The 5,112-nt window shown below is 43.1% G+C and overlaps 1 pseudogene; it reads left to right on the forward strand.

Moving 5' to 3' along the window:
* Window positions 1-1,569: 1,569 nt before the first annotated feature.
* Window positions 1,570-2,176, forward strand: LOC132485941 (protein lin-28 homolog A-like; annotated as a pseudogene).
* The last annotated feature ends 2,936 nt before the right edge of the window (window positions 2,177-5,112 follow it).

Consider the following 5,112-nt stretch of genomic DNA (forward strand, 5'->3'; position numbering starts at 1 on the left):
GTCTACATAGGGAACGTAAAGAAATAAGAATAAAAGGCAAAATAAACATTTGACTGTGTTTTAGGACAATGTAACTGAAAACATTCCTAGACTAACAGTTTTTTTTTTTTTTTGTCTTCAAGAACTCATATTTTGAAAAGGGAATTTTAGAGTAAGATTTTGTTATTGTATAGAACTAAAGAGCTAGGCTTTCTTTTTTACTCATAGTCTATTTTCAAATGACCTTTTTCTCTAAATATGAATACATCTACTTTAATATTAGGAAATTCAAGAGTAATGATCATTCTGGGGCTTTCCAGTGTTACTCTTATCATTTCTGATTCCCTCCTTTCCTAATTAGACAATAGTTTGTCTTGTTAGGTGTGTGTAACAGTCATTAGGAGCTATCATTGTACAGGGCACCCTACTCACTGCTGTGGGAGTACAGATTCTAAGAATAATTCTTGACCCTATGATTGAGTTGAGAACATGAGACATAAAAGAAAGTTAAATTGCTAAATGTATAGTGCAAATGATAAATGCTTTGAATCTCAAGTGGAAAAAATCTCTATGGCTTTCTTCTCTCTGATGCCTAAAATTTTTAGAGGCTTCTCTTTGTATGTCTGTGTGTGTGTTTGTGTGAGTGAGCATTTTCGTGATATTATTTTTTTGCTAAGGAGTTCAGCAACTTTGTGCATTCAGCACTTACACGTAGGGCTTCCCTGATTGCGCAGTGGTTAAGAATCTGCCTGCCAATGCAGGGGACATGGTTTGAGCCTTGGTCCGGGAAGATCCCACATGCTGCGGAGCAACTAAGCTTGTACGCCACAACTACTGAAGCCCGCTTGCCTGCCTAGAGCCCGTGCTCCTCAACAAGAGAAGCCACCACAATGAGAAGCTCACACATCACAACGAAGAGTAGCCCCCGCTAACTGCAAATAGAGAAAGCTTGTGTGCAGCAACAAAGACCCAACGCAGCCAAAAATAAAATAAATTAAAAATACATGTAATTGACAACTAATACTGGAAATTCTAAACAACATATATCTCAGAATGTGGACCTCTTTCCTTCCTAAACTGTCATTTTTAGTTTTGGCTTTTCTTCCTTAAATTATAATTTGGAAAATATTCTTAACCTTACTTTCTTAGTATAGACCAGAATTTGTCTACTTGCATATGACATGAAGATAAGATATAAGGTACATTTTAAAACAAGATACCTTTGAATAGGGAATGAAAATGTTTCTATTCGATACTCACATTGCTTTATACTAAGCTTATTTTCAAGTGGATTGTCTCACCTATGTGATATAATTATTAGCCGTCATTTAGTGAGTTAAGTTCCATTATAGAATTTCTCTAGGGTCTGCTGAGGCAGTATTCCATTTTCTGCTTCATGACAGCCAAGACTGACATAGTGGAGGCCACTGCTTGATTAAAGTAAATGGCAGTCAGTGTGTATAAAATCTGGATGCCAGCATGAGTACTTTTGTGGGTATTTTAAAAATATATAGCCCTTTGCCTCCGGACTTCTCTGGGGCCAGCAGCCGGCCGACCTGGGGCCCGGGGCCGTGGGCTCAGCCGACTACCATGAGCTTTGTGTCAAACCAGCAGTTTGCAGGTGGCCAGAGGAGGCGCAGGAGGACGCGGCCCGGGCGGCCGAGGAGCCGCAGCTGCTGCGCGGAGCCGGCATCTGTTAAGTGCTTCAACGTGCGCATGGGATTCGGCTCCCTGTCCATGACTGCCCGCGCCGGGGTCACACTCGACCCCCCCGGTGGATGTCTTTGTGCACCAGAGTAAGCTGCACATGGAGGGCTTCCGGACCCTGAAGGAGGGTGAGGCCGTGGAGTTCACCTTTAAGAAGTCTGCCAAGGGCCTGGAATCTATCCGAGTCACCGGCCCTGGTGGGGTGTCCTGCATTGGGAGTGAGAGGCGGCCCAAAGGGAAGAACATGCAGAAACGCAGATCAAAGGGAGACAGGTGCTACAAGTGTGGAGGTCTAGGCCATCATGCCAAGGAATGCAAACGGCCACCCCAGCCCAAGAAGTGCCACTTCTGCCGGAGCATCAACCATATGGTAGCCTCGCATCCACTGAAGGCCCAGCAAGCTCCCAGATCCCAGGGAAAGCCAGCCTACTTTCGGGAGGAGGAAGAAGAGATCCATAGCCCTGCCATGCTCCCAGAGGCCCAGAATTGAGCCACAGTGGATAGGGGTTATCCGTTTGTGATCAGAAAGTTTTGAGGAACAGGCATCAATCGGCAGAGTGGAGAAAGGGGGGACAGGGTGGGTAGGGGGCAGCTGGCACTGCCATATATCTCAGGCCGGGGTCTACAGCGTCATCCCCTCTTCCCTCTTGGTGGAGGGAAGGGGTGATGCAAAGAAACTCCAATCACGCTCTATCCAAATGCACGTGAGGGCTTTGGGGGGTAACCCTTCCTGCATGCTTTATCTGAGTCTCCACCCCCAGAATCTCCAGCTTTTGAAAGTGGCCTGGATAGGGAAGTTGTTTTACTCTTCAAGAAGGATATGGAATCATATTTCCTGTGCCAGAGTGAAAAGATTAAGCATGAGACCAGATTGATGGACCCAAACCCACAAGCCACTGCATTCTGTGGGAGGAAATATCTCAGGGGTAAGGCAGGGTTTTCCGCATCCTGTCTCCTCATAACCCCCTCCTAGGACAGAGTGCTGAGAACTGTCCCAAGCAGTGGGTTGTGATGATAGGCAAAAGGGGGGTTGAGGGAACAGCTGCAGACCTCCTGCTTCTAAGCTCACTCCCACTCTATTCCGGGCCAATACAATTTTATTTATTTGCTCCCTTGGATGACTGAACCTTGGGTCCCACTTTCTCCAGGATGCCAACTGCACTAGCTGGTGTGTGAATGACGTATCTTGTGCATTTTAACTTTTTTTTTCATAATATAAATATTCTGGTTTTGTATTTTTGTGTATTTTAATCTAAGGCCCTCATTCCTGCACTGTGTTCTCAGGTACATGAACAATCTCAGGGATAAGTAGGCAGCAGCTCTGGGTCTGCACAGCAGGAATACTTTTTGTTGCTCTATCACCAGAGAGAACAACTATTTGGAGCGTACAGCCTATTGAACTACCTCATTTTTGCCAATTAGAGCTGGCTTTTCTGCCACAGTGTCCTCTTGAAACCCCTCCATCTTCTATGTTTCATTGGAGACTAGGTTTTAACTGGGTTGCCCCATGACATGGTCTCCTTCTACTGAAAGATTGGAAATTGGTCTGAACAGGAAAAGGTGGTACAGAGAGGTTAGGAGAGGCTGGGCCAGGTAAAAGGTGCAGAGAGGGGAAGCCAAGATTAGGCAGAGGTCATCTGTATGTGTGATAAAGGATTCCTGTTCCGGACCTCTAATCCCAGGGCACAGGACTCGCTTTACATACCAGGTCCATCCTTCACCGGATTGGGCTAGGCCTAACACGCACAACAGGGTGTATTGTACGTGTTTTTGTAAAAACTGTGAGTTGGCAAGGACAGGTTTTAAGAATGATGCCTCGGTACCCGTCTTGAGCTGCCCAGGGATGGATATATGAAGGATAAGATCCTTAATCTTTAACAGTTCTGGGCTTTTCCTCCTTGGTTTCCAGAGAGACCATCAGTGATGGCTTCTTTGTGGTTCCCAGAGCCAGTGTCCTGCCCTGCTGCCGCAGTAATTAGTGTCACGGTAGCTAAAGGAGAAAAGGGGGTTTCATTTACATGCTGTGAGATCACTGCAAACCTACCTCACTGTGTTGTAACAGAGCAAATGCAACAGAACGCATTGGATGATGTGTGTCTGATCCTGGGTTCTTGTCTCCCCCAACTGCTGCCCCCCTCTAGTTATTGTATTTGTCTGGGCTTCGTAGGACTTCACAAGTAGCTGATTTGGTGGTTGCTAGGTGGCCTAGTTTGTGTAAATATAATGTGTTGGTCTTCTCCATGTTCTTTTGGGGTTTTATTGTTTACAAACTTCTTTTTATATTGAGAAAAATAGCCAAAGCATCTTTGACAAAAGGTCTGCACCAGCCAAAAAGATCTGAAACATAAGATTGGGGGCCCCTCTTCTTGAAGTGGGAGGTCTTGAGCTACACTTTCCTTTGTGTTCCTCTTCCCCTGTTTCCTATTTCGAACAAGATCTTCTGTCCTAAAAACTGTATTCCTACCCCCTCTTCTTTCCCCCTTCGTGCCCCCCCAAAAATAGTCCATACACCTATACGTTTAATTTGTGGGGTGTCTGTGATTAAATGATTTGTGCAAAAATCCTGAAGAAGCTAAGAACTCTCCATCCCTTGTTCCCAATCTCCTGAGTCATGACCATTCCTCGATTGGATTCATGCCAAACAGACTGCTGTCTTTGGATGGATTAAAACCTACTTTAATCTCTAATCCTAGGGTAGAGAGGAGCAACGAGGGGGCCTTCCATGTAGAAAGTGGGGTTGGGAGACCACGAAAGGAAAGATGAATGTATAGCCAAGTCGCTCAGGAACTTTTAGGCAGGTGCAAGAAACTTACGTCAAAGGGGCCACAGGATTGTTTAATAGGAGATGGACGAATTAACTCCATGTTTACTGCTAGAAACCAAAGCTTTGTGTGAAATCTTGAATTTAAGGGGAGGGAGGGAGGGAGGGTAGAAAAGCATGTACCTGTTCTTCATCCCTTCCTCTCATTACTGAACTGCAGGAGACTGAGCCCCCTTGGGCTTTGGCGACCCCATCTGTGCAGTGTTTATTTGTTGGTTGATTTTGCTGTGCCAGGTACTTCCTTTCCCATTTGCTATCATTTTGTAACACACACGCTGACCCTTTTCCCTTCCCCTTCTTTTCCTTGGGAAAATACAATGAATAAAGACTTATTGGTACCGAAAAAAATAATATATAATATATATATAATATATTAATATAATATATTATATATATATTTATATATTATATATTTTATAATATATAATATATAATAATAATATAATAATATAATATTTATATATATAATATATATATTTATATATATTATATATATTTATATATTATATATTTTATAATATATAATAATAATAATAATAATAATAATATAATATAATATATATATTATATTATATTATATATTATTTTTTTCGGTACCAATAAGT

This window comes from Mesoplodon densirostris, chromosome 3 (assembly GCF_025265405.1).
Source record: "Mesoplodon densirostris isolate mMesDen1 chromosome 3, mMesDen1 primary haplotype, whole genome shotgun sequence".
Taxonomy (NCBI): Eukaryota; Metazoa; Chordata; class Mammalia; order Artiodactyla; family Ziphiidae; genus Mesoplodon; species Mesoplodon densirostris.